The sequence below is a fragment of the Cherax quadricarinatus genome, chromosome 50, assembly GCF_038502225.1.
Source record: "Cherax quadricarinatus isolate ZL_2023a chromosome 50, ASM3850222v1, whole genome shotgun sequence".
In the NCBI taxonomy this organism is placed as follows: Eukaryota; Metazoa; Arthropoda; class Malacostraca; order Decapoda; family Parastacidae; genus Cherax; species Cherax quadricarinatus.
In genome coordinates this window covers 21,169,873-21,196,065 of record NC_091341.1, presented here as the reverse complement: position 1 = coordinate 21,196,065, position 26,193 = coordinate 21,169,873, and the positions used below count along the sequence as shown (strand labels likewise).

Genomic DNA, 26,193 nt, shown 5'->3' with positions numbered 1-26,193 from the left:
ACTCGAAAAGAATCATATTTTAAGAGAACTTAGGTTTGTTTGGCACACTGCATAAAAGACGACGATATAGTTTGTGCGTGGTTGCGCTTTCTCCCTGGATACACTAACACCCTCAACACAACACTCTCTCCCACCCCACCCACAGCCAGCAATGTGAAGCCTTCCCCCGGCTCAGGCTGACAGATTTCATCACTTGACTAAGAAACTCATCCCATGTGATGGAACATGACAAGAAAACATGGCTCCCACTATGTAACCGTCACAGAATAAAGAAAATATAGCGAGGTGCAAAATACAGCACTATGATGTTTTGCACCTCACTAATAACTGGGAATGACTCCCACAAAGATCAAGTGACCCTCCCAGCCACACAGGTAGCAATGTCAACTCTGCACGGAGACCAACTGACCCTGCCCGAACATCCTTCAGGACTACTACCAACACAAAGCATCCTTCAGGACTACCAAACAAGCATCATATCGGACCAATACCAACACAAGCATCCTTCAGGAACAATACAAGCATCCTTCAGGAACAATACAAGCATCCTTCAGGAACAATACAAGCATCCTTCGGGAACAATACAAGCATCCCTCACGACCACTACCAATACAAACATTCCTCTCCAGTGAATCTTCAAGAATGTCATTATTTTCACCCTGGCAATGTTTACCATTGTACTGTTGGCTGTGGTTCAGGTGATGCGCGAGCGCGTGTGCATGCTAGCTAGTTGTCCATGCTGGAGTCGATTCATAGCTGCTGGACCAGCCTTGTTAACTTTCGTCGACCGACTTGAAGTGCATTCTGGCCTCCAGGGTTCCGATCATACCTAATCTTGAAGCTATGCAGTGTTCGTCTCCCCCACCTTTTCATCTAGTGCGTTCCATTTATTCACCACCCTAACACTAAATTATATTTCTGCGGAAACCCCAAACCCCTATGGGTCGTACAGTGCCTGGGAAATGGGGCACTAAATAATAACCAATGTAGAAGACGGGGTACCTTTAATTTCTTAGTCTAAAAGATCTTTACCAGCATCAAAAATCACCCGTTAATCTTTGACTAACCCAACCACACACACGGCCAGAAGTTAAAACTCAGACGAGTCATAGGGATGTTAAGAAGTATTTCTCCAGCCTTAGAGTTATCAGGAAGTGGGACAATCCGTAGAGTGATGTAGTGGATGTAGGATTCATACATAGCTTTAAGATGAGGTACGATAAGGCTCTAGGAGAAGGGTGTGTGTGACCTAATAGCGACTAGCGAAGAAGCTGGGCCAGGAGCTATGAAATAACCCCTGCAACCACATACAGGTGAGTACACAAACACACACACATCGGGGCCAGCAGCTGTGAATCGACCCCTGCAACCACAACTAGGTGAATACACACACACACACACACACACACACACACACACACACACACACACACACACACACACACACACACACACACCCTGCCTACATCTTGCCCACTTGAGGAACAAGACTTCATCCCACCACAAACATCTTCACTTCAGTTCTCCCACATTCAGAAACCTTCAAAAAAAAACTATACTGTCTACTGGCTTGAAAATGATGATGTTTTTCTCTGTTGCTTTTGTAAAGTTTTTTCCCTGGCTGCTGGCAACTGATGGACGCAGGCGGGGCTATACGTGCCATCTACGGCTCAATGACCGTAGCTAAGCCGGGGAAAATGTGGTGGAATTATTGCTGAAATGCGGATAAATTGTTCAGAGAACTGACAGGTTGATGAATTAAGACATGTGCAACACTTGGGTATCTTTATTGCGGAAAGTTTCGCCGCACAGTGGCATCATCAGTCCACTACGAAGAAGAGTGGTGAAGATTAAAAGTAATTTGAGGTAATCAATCTCTCATCCTGGAGTCAATGTAATTAGTCCATCAGTCTTGATTGAACTGATGGACTGATTACATCGACTCCAGGCTGAGGGACTGAAATTCCTTCTGATATACACCATTCTTTGCAATGGACTGATAAAGCCACTGTGTGGCGAAACGTTTCCACAATAAAGATACCCAAGTGTTGCAAGTGTGTCGAATTGATCAAATTGTTGAAATATTAACGTGTTCGACTGATATTAGGATTGCAGAGGAACAGAGGATTTAGAAGGGTAGAGGATGTGTAGTTCAAGTGTTTACAATGAACCATTTAACACGAGTATTTGCTTATACGGAGTTACGTCAGTCGTTAGAAAATAACGTTCCACAAATATCAAAACAGGTTTGTAAACACATGAGTCTGGTGGAACACACTTTCAAGTAATTAATGTAACCATCTTACCAGTAACGTTTCTCTATGATGCACCACTTGGTGGACACCTGAGGTAAATAGTGACGGCAGTGAACACAAGGAAATGGAATCTGAGAAACCCACTCACAGCCATTAATACAACAATACAAGAAGAGTGAATGTTATGCATCTGCTACTAAGATCCTCTTTAGGTGACGACGGGACAAAATAAACAACCATCAAACATTGTAAAACATGGTTTTTCATTCGTAAAACTGTGCTGGTTTACTCTGATAAATGTTGTATTTAAATGTAATACCTTATTCCTTGCAATCATCTTGAGAACTTCGGCAATATTGGAGAGCAAAGATACTGCCATATAATACAGTGCCCAGTTCCCTTTACAGAGGGCTATTTGTTTACATATATAATAAGGTCTATCAGTTTCTCTTTACACAGACGAGATAATCTGTTTCCCTTTACGTTTAGTGGGACCACGTTGTTTACTTTCCAGTACACAAATAATCCGCACATAGACAAATTTATGGCGTCGTCATAAGTTGTAGTCTCGTACGTGCAGGTTATTTTGTGTATTGTTCCAGCCAAGGTAGTGTGCCTTTTGTTTACTTTCCAGTTGTCAGGCAACTGTTCCCGCCTTCTTGCCTGCCTGTATGACTGATTTCTTGTTTGGCTTTCTCTATTCTCTTGCCTACCTGTTTCATCTCCAGCCTCCTTATATTCCTTCCTGCCTGCCTACTTCATCTCCAGCCTCCTTATAATTCATCTTGCCTGCCTACTCCATCTCCAGCCTCCTTATATTCCTTCTTGCCTGCTTACTCCATCTCCAGCCTCCTTATATTCCTTCTTGCCTGCCTACTCCATCTCCAGCCTCCTTATAATCCATCTTGCCTGCCTACTCCATCTTCAGCCTCCTTATAATCCTTCTTGCCTGCCTACTCCATCTCCAGCCTCCTCATAATCCTTCTTGCCTGCCTACTCCCCTCAACAGTATCAGTACTGGCGGACGGCCACTATCACCACCCCATCTGCATTTCTACTGGGCCCCACCACACGATTAAATGTGGCCCAGTGCCAGGCTGGTGCCAAACACATGCTTTACATGCCCCCCTTATAGCCACCTCTTCACCCCTACACCTACCCCTACACCCACCCTGGCATTGTTGGCTCACCTCCATCACCCATAGTCACCCTAATACCACTATACAAACCTTACCACTCAAGTCTACATTAAGCATTCCACCGCCCTTCAACGGGGTACATTAATGCTGAAGGGCTCTCTTGATCCAAGAAATTAGAACTACCTTCCACTTCCTCGCATCAAACCTGATTACCTCCTGATTAACCCCTACGGGTTTAGAGCTGCCAACGGAATAATAATTTCGTATAGCATTAATATACCCGTGAGAAGTTCCAAGAGTTTTTCCTGCCTTGCAGTCCAGCCTAGGACCACGCTTTTCTGTGGCTGTTGACGGCCCGCTGGCCAAAAATCCATACAGCCTGGTTGATCTGGCACTTGGGGGAGACAGTGATCCAATTTCCTCTTGAGAACTTCTGATATCTACGGGCAGCAGGTTGAAGAATCTTTGGCCAAGGATGTTGACAATGTTCTCTTAATGTGCCCATAACTCCCCTATTTGTCACCCGGTCGAATAATGCTTCCTTCCATAGTTCTCACTCCAGTATGTTATGGTAGTGTGTAGATTTGGGACTAAACCCTAAGATGCCTTCCATGTATATATTATCATGTATCTCTCTCTTCTTTACTTGAGAGAGTACATTGCTAGTACTGTGAGGATTTTCCAGTCTTTTTTGCTTGAAAGAGTACATTGCTAGTACTGTAAGGAGTTTCCAGTCTTTTTTGCTGGAGAGAGTGCATTCCTAGTGCTGTAAGGAGTTTCCAGTCCTTTTTGCTGGAGAGAGTACATTGCTAGTACTGTAAGGAGTTTCCAGTCATCTTTGCTTGAGAGTACATTGCTAGTACTGCAAGAAGTTTCCAGTCCTTTTTGCTTGAGAGTACATTCCTAGTACTGTAAGGAGTTTCCAGTCATCTTTGCTTGAGAGAGTACATTGCTAGTACTGTAAGGAGTTTCCAGTCATCTTTGCTTGAGAGAGTACATTGCTAGTACTGTAAGAAGTTTCCAGTCCTTTTTGCTTGAGAGTACATTCCTAGTACTGTAAGGAGTTTCTAGTCATCTTTGCTTGAGAGAGTACATTGCTAGTACTGTAAGGAGTTTCCAGTCATCTTTGCTGGAGAGAGGACACTGCTTGTGCTGTAAGGAGTTTCCAGTACCTTAAATGCTTTATTGGTTATATGAGGGAGATAAACGTTCTCTGTATAAATCAGCTCTGATATCTCTCTTCCCTTTAACTGAGCCATTAACACTGAACAATATGCTTAAACGAGAGAGCACAAATCATTTAGTGTCATCGTCGGCATTTTTTACCCTTGTTTTGAAAATTCTCATTATCCAACCTGCCGTTCTTCTGGTTTTCATGGTATATGCCTTATTGTGTTCTTTAAATGATAGGTCGTCCAATATTATTACACAAAAATATATGTTCATTTGATTCCATGAGGTGGTGGTGTTCTTGTGTTTCGTACCCAGCACTCCTTCCCAGTGGTGTTCTTGTGTTTCGTACCCAGCACTCCTTCCCAGTGGTGGTGTTCTTGTGTTTCGTACCCAGCACTCCTTCCCAGTGGTGGTGTTCTTGTGTTTCGTACCCGGTACTCCCTCTCAGTGGTGGTGTTCTTGTGTTTCGTACCCGGTACTCCCTCTCAGTGGTGGTATTCTTGTGTTTCTTACCCGGTACTCCCTCTCAGTGGTGGTGCTCTGGTGTTTCGTACCCGGTACTCCCTCTCAGTGGTGGTGCTCTGGTGTTTCGTACCCGGTACTCCCTCTCAGTGGTGGTGCTCTTGTGTTTCGTACCCGGTACTCCCTCCCAGTGGTGGTGTTCTTGTGTTTCGCACCCGGTACTCCCTCCCAGTGGTAGTGTTCTTGAGTTTCGTACCCGGAACTCCCTCCCAATGGTGGTGTTCTTGTGTTTCGTACCCGGTACTCCCTCTCAGTGGTGGTGTTCTTGTGTTTCGTACCCACCACTCCCTCCCATGTCTTCCTTTCTTTCACATCCGAGAAATTAGAATTTGTCACCACTGAACATCATGTTATTGTATATTGCCCACTGGAAGATCTTTCTTTTATGCCTGCTTATAAAATTTTCCGTGTGACAGGATGGCTTGGTGTTGTGTGGAGTGGTGTTGTGGGAGGATGACTTGGTGTTGTGTGAGGATGACTTGGTGTTGAGTGGAGTGGTGATGTGTGAGGATGACTTGGTGTTGGTGATGTGTGAGGATGACTTGGTGTTGTGTGCAGTGGTGTTGTGTGAGGATGATTAGTGTTGTGTGGAGTGGTGATGTGAGAGGATGACTTGGTGTTGTGTGGAGTGGTGTTGTGCGAGGATGACTTGGTGATGAGTGGAGTGGTGATGTGTGAGGATGACTTGGTGTTGTGTGGAGTGGTGATGTGTAAGGATGGCTTGGTGATGAGTGAAGTGGTGATGTGTGAGGATGGCTTGGTGTTGTGTGGAGTGGTGATGTGTGAGGATGACTTGGTGTTGTGTGGAGTGGTGTTGTGTGAGGATGACTTGGTGTTGTGTGGAGTGGTGTTGTGTGAGGATGACTTGGTGTTGTGTGGAGTGGTGTTGTGTGAGGGTGACTTGATGACGAGTGGAGTGGTGTTGTGTGAGGATGACTTGATGACGAGTGGAGTGGTGTTGTGTGAGGATGACTTGGTGTTGTGTGGAGTGGTGTTGTGTGAGGATGACTTGGTGTTGTGTGGAGTGGTGTTGTGTGAGGATGACTTGGTGTTGTGTGGAGTGGTGTTGTGTGAGGATGACTTGGTGTTGTGTGGAGTGGTGATGTGTGAGGATGACTTGGTGTTGTGTGGAGTGGTGATGTGTGAGGATGGCTTGCTGATGAGCGAAGTGGTGATGTGCGAGGATGGCTTGGTGATGAGTGGAGTGGTGATGTGTGAGGATGACTTGGTGATGAGCGAAGTGGTGATGTGTGAGGATGGCTTGGTGATGAGTGGAGTGGTGATGTGTGAGGATGGCGTGGTGATGAGTGGAGTGGTGATGTGTGAGGATGACTTGGTGATAAGTGAAGTGGTGATGTGTGAGGATGGCATGGTGTTGTGTGGAGTGATGTGTGAGGATGACTTGGTGATGAGTGGAGTGGTGATGTGTGAGGATGGCTTGGTGATGAGTGGAGTGGTGATGTGTGAGGATGGCTTGGTGTTGTGTGGAGTGATGTGTGAGAATGGCTTGGTGTGGTGTTGAGTGATGTGTGAGGATGGCTTGGTGTTGTGTGGAGTGATGTGTGAGGATGGCTTGGTGATGAGTGGAGTGGTGATGTGTGAGGATGGCTTGGTGTGGTGTTGAGTGATGTGTGAGGACGGCTTGGTGTGGTGTGGAGTGATGTGTGAGGATGGCTTGGTGTGGTGTGGAGTGATGTGTGAGGATGGCTTGGTGTGGTGTGGAGTGATGTGTGAGGATGGCTTGGTGTGGTGTGATGTGTGAGGACGGCTTGGTGTGGTGTGGAGTGATGTGTGAGGATGGCTTGGTGTGGTGTGGAGTGATGTGTGAGGACGGCTTGGTGTGGTGTGGAGTGATGTGTGAGGATGGCTTGGTGTTGTGTGGAATGGTGATGTGTGGGGATGGCTTGGTGCTGTGTGGTGTAATGTGTGAGGATGGCTTGGTGTTGTGTTAAGTGATGTGTGAGGATGGCTTGGTGTGGTGTGGAGTGATGTGTGAGGATGGCTTGGTGTGGTGTGGAGTGATGTACGAGGTTGGCTTGGTGTGGTGTGGTGTAATGTGCGAGGATGGCTTGGTGTGGTGTGGAGTGATGTGCGAGGTTGGCTTGGTGTGGTGTGGTGTAATGTGTGAGGATGGCTTGGTGTGGTGTAATGTGTGAGGATGGCTTGGTGTGGTGTAATGTGTGAGGATGGCTTGGTGTGGTGTGGTGTAATGTGTGAGGATGGCTTGGTGTGGTGTGGAGTGATGTGTGAGGATGGCTTGGTGTTGTGTGGAGTGATGTGTGAGGATGGCTTGGTGAGGTGTGGAGTGATGTGTGAGGATGGCTTGGTGTGGTGTTGAGTGATGTGTGAGGATGGCTTGGTGTGGTGTGGAGTGATGTGTGAGGATGGCTTGGTGTTGTGTGGAATGGTGATGTGTGAGGATGGCTTGGTGCTGTGTGGTGTAATGCGTGAGGATGGCTTGGTGTTGTGTGGAGTGATGTGTGAGGATGGCTTGGTGTTGTGTGGAGTGATGTGTGAGGATGGCTTGATGTGGTGTTGAGTGATGTGTGAGGATGGCTTGGTGTTGTGTGGAATGGTGATGTGTGAGGATGGCTTGGTGTTGTGTGGCGTAATGTGTGAGGATGGCTTGGTGTGGTGTGGAGTGATGTGTGAGGATGGCTTGATGTGGTGTAATGTGTGAGGATGGCTTGGTGTGGTGTGGAGTGATGTACGAGGTTGGCTTGGTGTGGTGTGGTGTAATGTGTGAGGATGGCTTGATGTGGTGTAATGTGTGAGGATGGCTTGGTGTGGTGTGGAGTGATGTGCGAGGTTGGCTTGGTGTGGTGTAATGTGTGAGGATGGCTTGGTGTGGTGTAATGTGTGAGGATGGCTTGGTGTGGTGTAATGTGTGAGGATGGCTTGGTGTGGTGTAATGTGTGAGGATGGCTTGGTGTGGTGTAGTGTAATGTGTGAGGATGGCTTGGTGTGGTGTGGAGTGATGTGTGAGGATGGCTTGGTGTTGTGTAGAGTGATGTGTGGTGAGGATGGCTTGGTGTGGTGTGGAGTGATGTACGAGGTTGGCTTGGTGTGGTGTGGTGTAATGTGTGAGGATGGCTTGATGTGGTGTAATGTGTGAGGATGGCTTGGTGTGGTGTGGAGTGATGTGCGAGGTTGGCTTGGTGTGGTGTAATGTGTGAGGATGGCTTGGTGTGGTGTAATGTGTGAGGATGGCTTGGTGTGGTGTAATGTGTGAGGATGGCTTGGTGTGGTGTAATGTGTGAGGATGGCTTGGTGTGGTGTAATGTGTGAGGATGGCTTGGTGTTGTGTGGAGTGATGTGTGGTGAGGATGGCTTGGTGAGGTGTGGAGTGATGTGTGAGGATGGCTTCGTGTGGTGTAATGTGTGAGGATGGCTTGGTGTGGTGTGATGTGTGAGGATGGCTTGGTGTGGTGTGGAGTGATGTGTGAGGATGGCTTGGTGTTGTGTGGAGTGATGTGTGAGGACGGCTTGGTGTGGTGTGGAGTGATGTGTGAGGATGGCTTGGTGTGGTGTAATGTGTGAGGATGGCTTGGTGTGGTGTAATGTGTGAGGATGGCTTGGTGTGGTGTAATGTGTGAGGATGGCTTGGTGTGGTGTAGTGTAATGTGTGAGGATGGCTTGGTGTGGTGTGGAGTAATGTGTGAGGATGGCTTGGTGTTGTGTAGAGTGATGTGTGGTGAGGATGGCTTGGTGTGGTGTGGAGTGATGTACGAGGTTGGCTTGGTGTGGTGTAATGTGTGAGGATGGCTTGATGTGGTGTAATGTGTGAGGATGGCTTGGTGTGGTGTGGAGTGATGTGCGAGGTTGGCTTGGTGTGGTGTAATGTGTGAGGATGGCTTGGTGTGGTGTAATGTGTGAGGATGGCTTGGTGTGGTGTAATGTGTGAGGATGGCTTGGTGTGGTGTAATGTGTGAGGATGGCTTGGTATGGTGTGGAGTGATGTGTGAGGATGGCTTGGTGTTGTGTGGAGTGATGTGTGGTGAGGATGGCTTGGTGAGGTGTGGAGTGATGTGTGAGGATGGCTTCGTGTGGTGTAATGTGTGAGGATGGCTTGGTGTGGTGTGATGTGTGAGGATGGCTTGGTGTGGTGTGGAGTGATGTGTGAGGATGGCTTGGTGTTGTGTGGAGTGATGTGTGAGGACGGCTTGGTGTGGTGTGGAGTGATGTGTGAGGATGGCTTGGTGTGGTGTAATGTGTGAGGATGGCTTGGTGTGGTGTAATGTGTGAGGATGGCTTGGTGTGGTGTGATGTGTGAGGATGGCTTGGTGTGGTGTGGAGTGATGTGTGAGGATGGCTTGGTGTTGTGTGGAGTGATGTGTGAGGATGGCTTCGTGTGGTGTAATGTGTGAGGATGGCTTGGTGTGGTGTGACGTGTGAGGATGGCTTGGTGTTGTGTGGAGTGATGTGTGAGGATGGCTTGGTGTTGTGTGGAGTGATGTGTGAGGATGGCTTGGTGTGGTGTGGACGGATGTGTGAGGATGGCTTGGTGTGGTGTGATGTGTGAGGATGGCTTGGTGTGGTGTGGAGTGATGCGTGAAGATGGCTTGGTGTGGTGAGGAGTGATGTGTGAAGATGGCTAAGTGTGGTGTGATGTGTGAGGATGGCTTGGTGTGGTGTGGTGTAATGTGTGAGGATGGCTTGGTGTGGTGTGGAGTGATGTGTGAGGATGGCTTGGTGTTGTGTGGAGTGATGTGTAAGGATGGCTTGGTGTGGTGTGGAGTGATGTGTGAGGATGGCTTGGTGTGGTGTGGAGTGATGTGTGAGGATGGCTTGGTGTGGTGTGGAGTGATGTGTGAGGATGGCTTGGTGTGGTGTGGAGTGATGTGTGAGGATGGCTTGGTGTTGTGTGGAGTGATGTGTGAGGATGGCTTGGTGTGGTGTGGAGTGATGTGTGAAGATGGCTTAGTGTGGTGTGGAGTGATGTGTGAAGATGGCTTAGTGTGGCGTGATGTGTGAGGATGGCTTGGTGTGGTGTGGAGTGATGTGTGAGGATGGCTTGGTGTTGTGTGAAGTGATGTGTGAGGATGGCTTGGTGTGGTGTGGAGTGATGTGTGAAGATGGCTTGGTGTTGTGTGGAGTGATGTGTGAGGATGGCTTGGTGTGGTGTGGAGTGACGTGTGTGGATGGCTTGGTGTGGTGTGGAGTGATGTGTGAAGATGGCTTGGTGTGATGTGGAATGATGTGTGAGGATGGCTTAGTGTGGTGTGATGTGTGAGGATGGCTTGGTGTGGTGTGGAGTGACGTGTGAGAATGGCTTGGTGTTGTGTGGAGTGATGTGTGAGGATGGCTTGGTGTGGTGTGGAGTCATGTGTGAGGATGGTTTGGTGTTGTGTGGAGTGATATGTGAGGATGGCTTGTTGTGTGGAGTTATGTGTGAGGATGGCTTGGTGTGGTGTGATGTGTGAGGATGGCTTGGTGTTGTGTGATGTGTGAGGATGGCTTGGTGTGGTGTGGAGTGATGTGTGAGGATGGCTTGGTGTTGTGTGGAGTTATGCGTGAGGATGGCTTGGTGTTGTGTGGAGTTATGCGTGAGGATGGCTTGGTGTGGTGTGATGTGTGAGGATGGCTTGGTGTTGTGTGATGTGTGAGGATGGCTTAGTGTGGTGTGGAGTGATGTGTGAGGATGGCTTGGTGTTGTGTGGAGTGATATGTGAGGATGGCTTGGTGTTGTGTGGAGTGATATGTGAGGATGGCTTGGTGTTGTGTGGAGTGATGTGTGAGGATGGCTTGGAGTGGTGTGGAGTGATGTGTGAGGATGGCTTAGTGTGGTGTAATGTGTGAGGATGGCTTGGTGTGGTGTTGAGTGATGTGTGAGGATGGCTTGGTGTTGTGTGGAGTGATATGTGAGGATGGCTTGGTGTTGTGTGGAGTGATGTGTGAGGATGGTTTGGTGTTGTGTGGAGTGATGTGTGAGGATGGCTTGGTGTGGTGTGTGATGATGGCTTGGTGTTGTGTGGAGTGATGTGTGAGGATGGCTTTGTGTGGTGTGGAGTGATGTGTGAGGATGGCTTGGTGTTGTGTGGAGTGATGTGTGAGGATGGCTTGGTGTGGTGTGGAGTGATGTGTGATGATGGCTTGGTGTTGTGTGGAGTGATGTGTGAGGATGGCTTGGTGTGGTGTGGAGTGATGTGTGATGATGGCTTGGTGTTGTGTGGAGTGATGTGTGAGGATGGCTTGGTGTGGAGTGATGTGTGAGGATGGCTTGGTGTTGTGTGGAGTGATGTGTGAGGATGGCTTGGTGTGGTGTGATGTGTGAAGATGGCTTGGTGTGGTGTGATGTGTGAGGATAGCTTAGTGTGGTGTGATGTATGAGGATGGCTTGGTGTTGTGTGGTGTTGCAACCCCTGAATGGGTTGCAATGATTATGTATATATATAATTATTACCTTTTCATATAATTTTATATTGCTTATATTTGCGATAATAGCTAAATCGTAAATGTACTGCTTTATATTAGTATTTGACTTAGTTATGATGTTAGGTAGGATGTAACATATGTGCTCAGTTCAAGTCTTGATTGTCTAACTACTGTAATTATAGCTCTTTGCTCGTTTCCCTGCCGGCTTCTGTTGCTGGGCAGTAACTGTCCACGGAGCTATCACGTGATCGAGGGGGGGGGGGTCCTCACCTCGCCTGAAGTATTCAGTCTGGTCTAGACTCGCTTGGTGGTTGGACGTATTCTAGACAAGAAGTGCCTAACTCTTGCTTATTGGCCCTTGTTGGAAGATCGTCTCTTGTCTTATTATTGTTAGTTCTGGAGACTGTTCACAGAACATTGTATAGACTTAGTGATTTTCGACGATGTACTGAGGTTGTGTGTCGCATACACACACTAAACAACTCAGGTCCTGAGCTGTAGCTTCTGACCTAACTTGTACTGGTATCTGTGTATTATCACAGTCGGGGATTTTCTTATGCTGAACTTAGATTCAGTAGTATGGGAGTTTTGTGACTTTTGTGGAGGATCTGCAGATGGTCCCTACTTAGTGTCGTTATTTCCTTGTTCCTGATTCTGTGTCGCAGTCGCTTGCTATATTGCTATTCGGCTTAGCATTCTTTTTATTGTTCAAGCAGACTGTTCAAATTGCCAGTTAGTCAAGAACTTAGTTTATTTGAGGACTTTGTCAATCACTTGTTTAAGTCTAGTCGAGTCGTGAGACATAGCGAACTACTTAGAGCACTTACACACATACACATAATTATTTGTATATTATCTTATTAAATGTTAATGTACCAGACGGTACTTAAGAATTATAAATGTGATATGTGCTTTCAGCACAATACTACTGTACACGAGAGAAGTGATTAATATTATTTTGATTACCGTGATTGATTTAATTTAATATATATCTCTAGACGATAATTAATAAATTTATTAAATTTTAATTTCTCTAGTTAGTAGCCTATCAGTTGTAATCCTGAAGCACTATTGAATCATACTGAATTCTAATGGATAATTGGACAAGGATACTGACTAACTGTTACGAAAACCCAGTAACAGGCTGGATGCTAGAAGGGCAGTCCTTTCTAGTATTCACTGGAGATCTCAAAGCTTTCAGAATCGCGTTTTTTGTAACATGTGGAGTGATGTGTGAGGATGGCTTGGTGTGGTGTGGAGTGATGTGTGAAGATGGCTTGGTGTGGTGTGGAGTCATGTGTGAGGATGGCTTGGTGTTGTGTGGAGTGATGTGTGAGGATGGCTTGGTGTGGTGTGATGTGTGAGGATGGCTTGGTGTGGTGTGGAGTGATGTGTGAGGATGGCTTGGTGTTGTGTGGAGTGACGTGTGAGGATGGCTTGGTGTTGTGTGGAGTGACGTGTGAGGATGGCTTGGTGTGGAGTGATGTGTGAGGATGGCTTGGTGTTGTGTGGAGTGATGTGTGAGGATGGCTTGGTGTGGAGTGATGTGTGAGGATGGCTTGGTGTTGTGTGGAGTGATGTGTGAGGATGGCTTGGTGTTGTGTGGAGTGATGTGTGAGGATGGCTTGGTGTGGAGTGATGTGTGAGGATGGCTTGGTGTGGAGTGATGTGTGAGGATGGCTTGGTGTTGTGTGGAGTGATGTGTGAGGATGGCTTGGTGTGGAGTGATGTGTGAGGATGGCTTGGTGTGGAGTGATGTGTGAGGATGGCTTGGTGTGGAGTGATGTGTGAGGATGGCTTGGTATTGTGTGGAGTGATATGCGAGGATGGCTTGGTGTTGTGTGGAGTGATATGTGAGAATGGCTTGGTGTTGTGTGGAGTGATGTGTGAGGATGGCTTGGTGTGGAGTGATGTGTGAGGTTGGCTTAGTGTGGTGTAATGTGTGAGGATGGCTTGGTGTGGAGTGATGTGTGAGGATGGCTTGGTGTTGTGTGGAGTGATGTGTGAGGATGGCTTGGTGTGGTGTGGAGTGATGTGTGAGGATGGCTTAGTGTGGTGTAATGTGTGAGGATGGCTTGGTGTGGAGTGATGTGTGAGGATGGCTTGGTGTTGTGTGGAGTGATGTGTGAGGATGGCTTGGTGCTGTGTGGTAGTGATGTAACAAGATTTGCTGCTGAACATGGCTGTGATGTAACTAGGTCACACAACACATTACCTGCTTCATATAACCTACTACTAGAGGCAAGCAAACAGAAAACTAAAAATGATGCTAAGAAAACAGTGGAGGAAATATATGCAGGTAATATATTCTTCAGAAACAATACAAGCTTGATAATCAGGAACCTGGAGTACACAGGTACCACACCAAAGGCATTAGAAAAGGGAATATCTTAAACTGTGAGAGGGAAAGGAAATGTAGGATAAGATGGAGAGGACAGGAGGGAGAGATGCCATGATGACCGTTCACCTTCAAGTTACCAATAAATCAGTAGTGGCATAATGTGTGTGTGTGTGCAAGTACCTTCAGTGGAACCACAGTCTGGTGTGGTAGTCACCAACACTGACCACTGTAGTGGTAACTTCAGTGGGACCACAGTAGTGGTACCTTCACTGGAACCTTAGTCTGGTGTGGCAGTCACCAATACTGACCACAGTAGTGGAACCTTCAGTGGAACCACAATAGTGGAACCTTCGGTGGGACCACAGTACAGTGGTGGTCACCTTCAACACTAACCACACAACCATTAAAAATTCCAGACTCTCAAGGACAAAAAAAAAAATTCTCTCCAGAGAAATAGAGAATATCGAGGTAAAAGTGAATGCCTGGTGCAACGACCAGGCGGCCAGACAGCAAAAAAGGCATCAGTAGAATTGAAAATAATCAAACATTTTTCTCACATGAAAAGGCCAAGCTAGAAACTACATCAAATACTGGGCCCTTGCTTAAAGATGATGTCACTGCCAACGATGACAACAAAGAAATGAACGAAATACAGCAGTCACAATATGACAGTGTTCAGCGAGTCGCTAATCGGACTAAAGAGCGACAACTGAAATGAATTTTTAATGAGTGGGCAAATTCTGCCAAAACAGGCACCATTTCTGACATAGCCCCCATTTTACTCTGAGGATGCCATTGATAACATGTCCGGACTCTGCTCAAGGCCCACTCTTCAAACTCCTTATTCATTTACTGCACATTCATCAAAAAAAATGAAAGAATTATCACCAAATGCCTAAAATATACCTTATTCATCAAACACAACAGATATAGCACCACGGCACTCTCCACCCCAGAGTGGTAGCATCCCGGATGGCAGCATCCCCGGTGGAGGGCAACATCCCCAGTGGAGGCAGCATCCCCGGTGTGGACTCCAGCATCTCCGGTAGACGCCAGCATCAGGGTCCAGCCCTGGTAACTAGGTTTGAGTTACGTGTAATTCAATTAAGACTTTGCCTAGCGTCTGGACCTTGACTCAGCCGTTTACTGGCCAGCTCCACTTGTTGATTCCAGTACTGTGCACTGTTCCTGTGGCTGTGGCAGTGTATAAACATTGATATGCATAACAATTCGCAAGCGAGAGAAATTATTTACAAACATTATCTCTCAGTCCGCAGCAAAATTCGAACCTGCAAACTCAGAGTACTTTGTACACAGTGTGTGTATATACACTGAGCTGTGTAAGCCACCCTGAAGTGGACTGAAGAAGCCACTGGCTGGCGAAACGCTTTCAGAATAAGGATATCCAAATATTGCACAAGTGTCTCATTTATCAACTTGTTGGGTTTCTAAACTATTTATTGACACGTCTAAACACAGAGATCAAGGGGCACAGAGACTTAGGGACGTAGTTACGACTTTGATGAATAACAAAAATAAACACATGTGCAACACCTGGCTATCTTTATTTATGAAACAAGTGCAACACCTGGGCATATGTTGTATTTATGACATCTCTCAGACCGGGCCGCGGGGACGTTGACCCCCGAAACCCTCTCCAGGTAAACTTCAGGTAAACTTGACGGTACTGGATACCATAGTGCTATAACATATTACAAGGTCTTTGACTTCTCTTACTTTGCTTCTTTTAGTCTCCTGGTGGCAGAGAAGTGGAATACACGAGGTGGTGGCAATCCAACGCCATACAGAGCTTCAAGAATAGGTACTATAGGTTCAACAAACATTCCCTTCCTCCTCCTGCAAGGTTAGGTAAGGCTTCACTGGAAACAGGACAAGTGTTTCCTGATGCGGGTCTTGGTCATATGATGACCCACAGCTGGAGCTTTAAATCATCTGAACGAGGAGTTAGGTAAAAAGGACACAAGTGCAACCACTATGACATTTTAGTGTGGCAATGTTTCGCTCTCCAGGAGCTTTGTCAATTGCTTAACAAAACTCCCGGAGAGTGAAAAGTTGCCACACTAAAATGTCCCATTAGTTGCACATGTGTCCTTTTACCAAACATATTGTCGGTAATTCTACCAACATTATTACAATCTGACCGAGGCCTTATCCTGGCTTACCTCTCCACCCCTTTAAAAAATATGGTTGTTATAACCATTAGGATTTGTGTAACCTCCTGCAATGGGGCACTATCGGCCTGGGGTATCAGAGATGGCTGCGAGAATGTCGGTCAAGAATCGACCCTCCTTCACTTTTCGTCCTGAATGACCCCCCACAGATTCCGCTCAGGCAGGTGTAAGTCAGACAACAATGCAGTGGGGCTGGCAACAGTCACCCAGCACTGGTCCACCTGCGGGTGAAGGGGCTGAGGTGTGTACGTTTGTGGTATCACGTGTGCACCAGGTCGATAGCACGCCACTCCCACGACATGCACGAAGCCCCCACTACGTGCACGCCTCCCAAAGTATCAGGGCATCATACCTGATACACAACCCAAATAACAATTCACAAGTGTTACCTGTGATAATGGTTACAGAGATCGTTGCCTCCCGTTCCCCGCGGCACGGTCTCCGACATCCTTGATTGGTGCTTTAGAAACACACATAAGCAAAACACTATGATATATTTATTATATACAGAATTTAAACAGGCAGTGTTTGCTTACGTGTCTTTCTAAACCAACTTGTGGGCATCTATTACCAAGGTTTATACCAACCTTGATTGGTGTCTGGGGTACGGAAGCAAATTCTTGCGTAACTTTGGGAAAAGATTTAACAAATACATGGGTGGTTTTTACACAGACCTGCCTTGTATGGGTCAGTAGGCCTGCTGCACTGTTCCTCCGTTCTTATGTATCCTGACACGCATGTTCCCAGTGCCTCAGCCCTTCACACACACACACACACACACACACACACACAAGCGGGGTTCCACAGGGGTCAGTCCTAGGACCTATGCTGTTCTTGGTATATGTGAACGGCATAACGGAAGGGATACTCAGAAGTGTCCTTGTTTCCAGATGATGTGAAGTTAATGAGAAGAATCAAATTGGATGAGGATCAGGCAGGACTACGAAGAGACCTGGACAGGCTACAAGCCTGGTCCAGCAACTGGCTCCTTGAGTTTAACCCTACCAAATGCAAAGTCATGAAGATTGGGGAAGGGCAAAGAAGACCGCAGACACAATATAGTTTAGATGGCCAAAGACTGCAAACCTCACTCAAGGAAAAAGATCTAGGGGTGAGTATAACACCGAGCATATCTCCTGAGGCGCACATCAATCAGATAACTGCTGCAGCATACGGGCGCCTGGCAAACCTACGGATAGCGTTCCGATACCTCAGTAAGGATTCGTTCAAGACTCTGTATACCATTTACGTCAGGCCCATACTGGAGTATGTAGCACCAGTTTGGAATCCACACCTAGTCAAGCACGTCAAGAAATTAGAGAAAGTGCAAAGGTTTGCAACAAGACTAGTCCCAGAGCTACGGGGATTGTCCTACGAAGAAAGGTTGAGGGAAATCGGCCTGACGACACTGGAGGACAGGAGGGTCAGGGGAGACATGATAACGACATATAAAATACTGCGTGGAATAGACAAGGTGGACAAAGACGGGATGTTCCAGAGAAGGGACACAGAAACAAGGGGTCACAATTGGAAGTTGAAGACTCAGATGAATCAAAGGGATTTTAGGAAGTATTTCTTCAGTCATAGAGTAGTCAGGCCGTGGAATAGCCTAGAAAGTGATGTAGTGGAGGCGGGAACCATACATAGTTTTAAGGCGAGGTATGATAAAGCTCATGGGGCAGGGAGAGGACCTAGTAGCAATCAGCGAAGAGGCGGGGTCAGGAGCTATGACTCGACCCCTGCAACCACAAATAGGCGAGTACACACACACACACACACACGGTGTGTTAAAACTATCATCGATATACCACGGTATAGTGATATAGAGAACCATTTATCTACATCACTATCTTTGTATTGGACTGATGAAGATTAGGAGTTAGAGGCAATCAGTCCCTCAGCCTGGAGTCGATATAATCAGTCCATTTGTCTTAAAAAGATTGATGGACTGATTACAACGACTGTTTCAACACGGTATTACAGGAAATGGATCCCAATGACATGCTGATAACAATAGTAAAAAAACGTTTTGTACCACAAGCTCTACAGAGCGCGAAACATCAAAGGGAAACGTTGTCCTTGTAAAAGCTTCTGCATTCGCCCAACCCATTACCAATGTTACCCAAAGAATAAGCTTTAACCTTATTAACTCAAGTGCAAGTCTCACTCAAAGCTAATCCCTCACACTCGTGTATTTATCTAACCTATATCTAAAGCTACAAAAGCTTTTAGCTTCAATGACCCTACTAGGTAGAATGTTCCACTCAATATCAAAATGGTATAAAATACCGACAGTTACGTTTATTTAATCCGAAACTTTCAGCCTATACAGTAGGCTTCTTTAGTAGAATACAGAATAGGCAGGCGTGTAAATCTTGTCACACCTTTAAAATCCATTCAGGGTAGGTACAAGTAGAAGGCATGGATGTTAATCAAACGGTCTTGAAACCCATGTACAGTATTATCCCTACGTCCCAGCAGTCCTGGAAGTACTTAAGAGTCAGCAGTAGAGATGTGAAGACGATGTATCAGTCCATCAGCCTTGAAGACGTAGTTTTGAGGTGGTAAGTCCCTCAGCCTGGAGAAGAGTTTTCCTCTATGAGCCTACAGTCTGGAACAATGTCGACTCATCGACTTAAAAGGCGGAGATGATGATCCTGGAAAACCCTCTCCAGGTAAACTTGTGGTAAACAGCCACCACTGGAAAGCTCTGCGCCTTCCCGACCTTTACATTTAGTATCAGTCAAGAAAAAAACAAAGAGGAAACTAAAAACAAGACTAGAACCAGAAACCCAAGATACGAAGAGTAATAAAATCACGAGATTTAAAACATAAAAACATAAGAGGATCTGGTAAATCAAAGCAACAAGTGGCAGTCAGTATAGCGTCAAGAGGTGTGGCTGTGTATTACCGAATTTACTTTCTCAAACACGAATCACTAAGTATAAACCTAGAGTATACATAGCTGGAAGATTTAGATTTTTTTTAGAATTTGCCGCCGAAGCAGATAATTTATTGTGCTCCCCATATTAACCCTGTGGACAAGAGCACATGCATACCCAAAAGGCCTTGGAATTAGGCCCCAAAAGGGTTTACAGTAGTACATCTGGGTTTATATCTATAGTCCGCTTATCTATTGCAAGTAAATTTAGAAAACTTACTTAATATATCTGGTATCTTATTTCCATTAACAAGATATCATGACATAACATACAGGTTATACTCTCTCTCTATTCCTCAATAAATGGACAATGAAGCACATAGCAAGGGCTTTGAGCTATATGATCGACTACCATGAACGCGAATCTGTGAGTACACGAAGGTGAAAAATGCGAAGACAGGAGCAGAGGCTATGCCAAGCACGATCACTTGCGTACACATATTTGTGTGTTGGAGGGCGTCACGAGGACCCTCCTTCACAGTCCCGCTACACGTCAATAAATCAATCCCATTTTGAAATAACTCTCAACACACCGACTTACGTGGGAGGGAGAAGGGAGAGAGAGAGGGAAGTGGCAATGAAGAAAAGAACTGGAAAGAGGGAAAGGGGACGAGGGAAGGGAAAAGGGGAAACAGAAAGGGAGAAATGAATAAGAGGTAAAAACACGTCGCATTTAACTTTTGATCGAATTGTAAGAAAATTTATCTTCAAATAATTTTTTTCATGAATTTCGACTTTTATACAGAGCTTGGGAGTGTAAAATGTGAAAACATTCAAGTGTACACATGTTGGGGTCTTAGTTAAAAGAATTACCACCATGTCTCGCTAACACCTGTGTCAATTATACCAAAAATTCTTTACTATTAAATCTTGTTATACAGATGTGGGATTTAGTGACAGAAGTTTACTATTAAACTTTGTTATACAGACGTGGAATTTATTAACAGGTATTTAATATTAAATCTTGATGCTGAAAACTCTTATGTATTGACGAAGAGTTTCCTAACACCTTGACTGTAAGACATTTTGTATTATGCAGTCAACGTTCAGGCCATAGCATTATTAAAGGACATATCAGATCGCCGTCTGCAGTTAGATACAGGCAATGTGGCGTCAGTGAAGGGGTGAGAGGTGTGAGCAACAGTGTGCAGAGTCTGTGGACCACACCCATCATGACCCTGAGACCAAGGACACGGGGACAACCCTCTGACGCATTCCAGAAATGGATCTGCACAGGGATTTTAACTGGCTAATCTTTTCTTACATTGGGGGAGGGGTGGGGGGTCTAGTTATCTGTTGCTGATAACGGGGAACGTGGCATCCACGGTCCGGTCACAAAGCAAACCTGATTGACGGCCGAAGCAAGCAGGCTGTTTGTGTCAGCAGTACACAGGCCAAAGTAGGCACCACAGCCCGGCTGATTAGGAACCGACTCCAAGAATTTAACTTCCTTATTGAAGACAGTCAGGGGTCTTGTAACTTTATATATAAAAGTATAATGAAAAGGCTTAGAGTTATCTTATTGGGTTATCTTATTGTCAACGTTACACACTGACAACACTGGCAGATATTCTCCCGCTCTCCTAAGTAATTTTCGTGTTCCAATTTGGAACTAATTCCTCTTGAACTTTCCAGTAATAAATAATGATGAATCTTTCTCGTTTACATTCCAAGCAGTAAAAGTTAAAGGCCTTGGTGCTTTAAATAATTTAGTTGCTTATGGCCATTAATAATTCTCTGCATATTCACCTACCCCCAAAAAACGCTACTGTATACGTGTACAACAATGCTGAGTAATAAGCCACATGGAGACAAAAACTGTATATTGCTGTATCTGTGTGAACTACACACAAATACATCAATATTATGTGTAGTGCACAAGTATCATTACTGACTTGGCTTGTAACCTCTTATTATGTAGCTTATCATTTACCTGGCAACTGTGAGAACTATTCTTTCCTTATTTAAATTATATCGTAAATTATTCCCTACCAAGTATTTTTTTCATTATGATTAATGATTTCTATCCGGTACTTCTTTTTTCTGCCATGTATGTCTTCTAAAGAAGTCAGTGACCTCGCCTTTCTTCTTCTTCTAGTCTTTGTGTATTCTGTTAGGTCTCCTCTTGTTCTCTCTCAAGAAACATTTTTATACAAGCTATTTAACTTCAAGAGGGAACTTGACAAGATCCTCAGGTCAATTTCTGATAAGCTGGGTTGTGATAGCAACGTTGGATTGCGTGCTGCTGACACCACCAGTCCGATTAATCATGGCATCAAGCAAGAGGCGTGGTCCGGGTCGCGAAGACGATGCCCTCCAGGATCAGCTAAAGGCAGAAGACAAGTAGCTTTTACACGCACTAATTTAAGGTTGAGTGCTCAGGTTGGCTTCCCATGGAATGGGAATGGAGCAATGGACTGATTACATCGTCTTCACATCTCTACTCCTGCTGCTAACTCTTCTGTACTCGACTGAAGAAGCCTACCGTGTAGGCGAAACGTTTCATCAATGAAGATACCCAACTGCTGCACTTGTGTCTTAATCCAGGACATTTATCAGAGGAAACGTTTCCTTTAATAAATGTCCTATCTGTGTCTTTTTCCACATCTTGTCGGTATCACCATGCCATTTTCAAGTGAATTTGTACTTGTCTAACCTAGGTTGTAATCACTGTATTGTGTTTGTGATCGTGATGCTTCTGATTGCTTGGTCACTCCTCATGTAAATGCAATTTCGAGTATCATCCTCTCTAGTGGGTTCCGTATCTGATGTCTCCACACGAACTTCACACTTTGTCGATCTGTTTACACCATCAACCTTGTCCACAAAATTATGTTGTCATTTTTCACCATTAAATTTAGGAGCTTAAATCCTTCTCGTAATATCTGCTCGGACGTTGTCGACTGGGATTTCTATACACAAATAACCTGCAAATAGGAGAAAGCCGTTGTCATCGACTAGTCACGCCGTCATAAGCTTCTCTCTCCTATGTGCTGGTTATTTTTGTATTGTTCCAGTCACGGTATTGTGCCTTTATGTTCTTTGTGATTTATATACTAACAAAGTTTTCTTCTTGTTTCTGGTATTTCTATCTTAGTTGTGCGAAAGTTTGTGTGTACGTCACACTCCACACGCCAGGTCCTCACGTGAAAGACACTGAAGGTAGCCTCTCTCCAGGTCGTCACCAGCCTGGAACACTGCAGGCAGTCTCTCTCCAGGTCACCATCAGCCTGGAACACCGCAGGTAATCTGTCTCCAGGTCGTCACCAGCCTGGAACACTGCAGGCAGTCTCTCTCCAGGTCGCCATCAGCCTGGAACACCGCAGGTAATCTGTCTCCAGGTCGTCACCAGCCTGGAACACTGCAGGTAGCCTCTCTCCAGGTTGTCACCAGCCTGGAACTTCCTCACACACAACCAGCGAGGTTCATCACTTCTGGATTACACTCCTGGCAAATAAAGTCTCCGCTTCGGCACACTTTAAGGACCTTGGTGGTTACAAGGGACGCTGTCACCCTCTTAACACTCTACACACCTTACTACACACTAAACTATACGTTTATCCTTACTAAATACACTCGCTACACACACTTAGGGCAGGAACTGTGAATAGACCCTTGCAACCAAATATTGGTGAGTACACTCATCCTTGACACTTATACTTGCTACCTACACTTAAACGCCCTAGAACGAACACACACACACACACCCTAGAATGTTCATCCTATACAGATAACCCCTAAAACACTCAGATTGAACAAGCAATCAACTGGGATGCCTGACTCAAGACCGGGTTGCGAGGTTACAAACAAAATAAAATGTCAAAACCAGTCACAGGTGTATATATACCTCAGGTATGACGTATGGATGCTGATGTACTCACACGTACACTGACTAAGGATCACTCAGCGCCTCCGCCACACCCACCTGAGGATAGAGAAGACAATTACTGATCTATTATCAAGCTCAATCACGTGAGAAATGACCAGGAAGGATTCTCAGGACACGAGACTAATCATTACACACCACCAATTAGTTGTTTGTGTCGCCTGGGCGGGTAGTGCACTCTGCACCACACGGCGACAAATGATGTACCGAAGACAATATCGAACACACATGTTAAGTAAAAGGACACAAGTGCAACGAATGTGACATTTTATTATGGCAACGTTTCGCTCTCCAGGAGCTTTATCAAGCCATTACAAACAATACATGGACACAGAGGGTATATAAAGGCTCAGAGTGAGGTGCAATACTAGCGAGGTACCATTTCGATGTTCACTAGTGGTGGTGGTGGTAGTAGTAGTAGTAGTAGTAGTAGTAGTAGTAGTAGTAGTAGTAGTAGTAGTAGTAGTAGTAGTAGTAGTAGTAGTAGTAGTAGTAGTAGTAGTGACAAAAGTAATACAATATGGTAGAGCAATTAATTCGTACATGAGTAAAAGGATATAAAAGCTATTACTTGGGTAACATAAAAATAGGTTGGACAAATATAGACTGGAAAGAGGCAGCTTGTTTCAGTGTTCACTCTCTGTAATGTGCTTTGTGTAGTATAACAGGAGAGACTATGTGATGGCAGGGCTTACTGTTTTCAGGAGGATTCTTGCTAAGACTTCAGAGATGGTGAAGCTGCCGTTGTTTTGTTTAATTGTATTCGAAACAGCGATCAGTGCTGATTCGAGGCACTTGCGTCTGCGGAAATTAGTTTCTTTGATCACTAATTGGGCGTCTCTGAATTTCATGAGATGATTGGTGGAATTTCGTTGTACACAGGCGTTGTTCAAGTTATCGTTCCCACATGCGTAAATGTGTTCATTGAGGCGGGTGTCGAGGTTTCTTGCTGTTTCACCTACGTAAATCTTGTCACAGCCTCCACAGGGTATAGTGTAAACTCCTCCATTGACTGGTTCGTGGTGCTTGGATTTTGTCCTGGTTAGATCCTTTATTGAAGTGCTGGAAGCGATGGCGACTCTGGTGTTAGCTTGTGAAAGTACTTTTGAGACGTTCAGTGCAACCTGGCTGTTGGGAAGAATTATAACTTTGTTGGGAGTGGTGTTGATGCGTGGAGAATAAATGATCTGAAGAGCTCTTTTCTTGCAGTCTTTGACGAAAAAAGAAGGAAAATGTAACTCAGTGAATGTTTGGTGAATGTATGTACATTCCTCGTCAAGAAACTCAGGACTACAAATTCGGTAAGCTCTTAGGAAAAACCCGATGATGATGCCTCTTTTGGTCTTGGTATCTTGACTGGAATAGAAGTGTGTGAGATCATTTTTATTGGTAGGTTTCCGATAAACTTGAAATCTTCGGTTGTTGTCTACTTTGTGAATGAGGACGTCGAGGAAAGGTAGCTTGTCATTGGACTCTTCTTCTAGTGTAAACTGGATCGCCGGTTCAACTGCGTTGAGCCTTGCCTGAAGATTCCGTACATCAAAACGTTTGGGAGTTATTACGAGGACGTCGTCCACGTAACGTAACCAGGACAAAATCCAAGCACCACGAACCAGTCAATGCAGGAGTTTACACTATACCCTGTGGAGGCTGTGACAAGATTTACGTAGGTGAAACAGCAAGAAACCTCGACACCCGCCTCAATGAACACATTTACGCATGTAGGAACGATAACTTGAACAACGCCTGTGTACAACACCGAAATTCCACCAATCATCTCATGAAATTCAGAGACGCCCAATTAGTGATCAAATAAACTAATTTCCACAGACGCAAGTGCCTCGAATCAGCACTGATCGCTGTTTCGAATACAATTAAACAAAACAACGGCAGCTTCACCATCTCTGAAGTCTTAGCAAGAATCCTCCTGAAAACAGTAAGCCCTGCCATCACATAGTCTCTCCTGTTATACTACACAAAACACATTACAGAGAGTGAACACTGAAACAAGCTGCCTCTTTCCAGTCTATATTTGTCCAACCTATTGTTATGTTACCCAAGTAATAGCTTTTATATCCTTTTACTCATGTACGAATTAATTGCTCTACCATATTGTATTACTTTTGATGAAAGTTAAGACACTTGTGCAACATCTGGTTATCTTTTTTGTAAACGTTTCGCCATCCAGTGGCTTTATCAATACAAATTCTTGGACATAATTAGAAAACAGAAGAACTGTATACAATAGATGAGGTAATCAGTCCCTCAGCCTTGGAGGTGGTGTTTACAACACCTACTACTACTACCACTAGTGAACATCGAAATGGTACCTCACTAGTATTGCACCTCACTCTGAGCCTTTATATACCCTGTGTCCATGTATTGTTTGTAATGGCTTGATAAAGCTCCTGGAGAGCGAAACGTTGCCACAATAAAATGTCACATTCGTTGCACTTGTCTTTTTACTTTACATATTGTCGGTAATTCTACCAACTTTATTACAGCACACATGTTGTAGAAACAACAAAGATATCCGAATAAAACCACCCAGGTGTTGCACATGTCTAATTCGCCAACCTGGTCGGTATTATATACCATTACTGTTTTAATACAGCTATGTTTATTCTGAGAGAGGTAGTGCGAAGTTTGTATACCTCAAGAACAACACACAAACAACCCGCACATAGGAGAGAGAGAAGATAAGACGACGTTTCGGTCCGACCTGCATCATTTACAAAGTCGTTAAGTAAAAGGACACAAATGTCACCTTAGTTGCATTTGTGTCCTTTTACTTAACATATTGTCGGTAATTCTACCAATATTAATACATTTACGAAGTCGTCGTAGCTTCTATGTGCGGGTTATTTGTGTACAAAATAACTCACATTGTCTCTGACAACAATGGGCACAGGTTATAAACTACTGAATATTACACAGTTGGTTCGTACATTAAAGCTTCGTCACACAACTGTTAATTACCTACCTGACGCAGTGGACACAATCTAAGATTCAATGTATCTTATCAGTAACAACTTGGTCACTGGGTCAACTCAAATTATACTCTGATCTGTGGGTTTTGAGAGTCAACGCAGACCACTCTCTCATCACTCACAACTACAACTGTGAGTGATGAGTGAGGGCAGGGAAGAGACTGAAGGAAGTGAATGACACGAGTGGGGAGTGAGTTAGCTGAAGGAAGTGAATGACACGAGGGGGAGTGAGTCAGCTGAAGGAAGTGAATGACACGAGGGGGAATGAGTCAGCTGAGGGCAGTGAAAGGCTAAGCTTTCAAGAGAGCAGTGGGTCGTGACAGCAACTTGAGGCTTGGTATTACTCACCATGACAGGTCCACAAGCGTCCCCCACTCAC

At 45.2% G+C, this 26,193-nt stretch overlaps 1 protein-coding gene across 3 annotated transcripts in view; it reads right to left on the bottom strand.

The window, feature by feature from the left end:
- The window catches only part of Dmtn (transmembrane and coiled-coil domain 2 protein Dmtn), a 346,336-nt gene that overhangs the window by 248,937 nt on the left and 71,206 nt on the right, over window positions 1–26,193 (bottom strand). Inside the window, exon 1 of one of the 3 annotated variants that reach the window (XM_053786005.1) lies at window positions 22,786–22,807. The exons of the other annotated variants lie outside the window; for them this stretch is intronic. The gene's annotated coding sequence lies outside the window, so the exon portion shown is untranslated. Of the gene's footprint in view, window positions 1–22,785; window positions 22,808–26,193 lie in introns of those variants that run through there. 3 annotated transcript variants of the gene reach the window in all.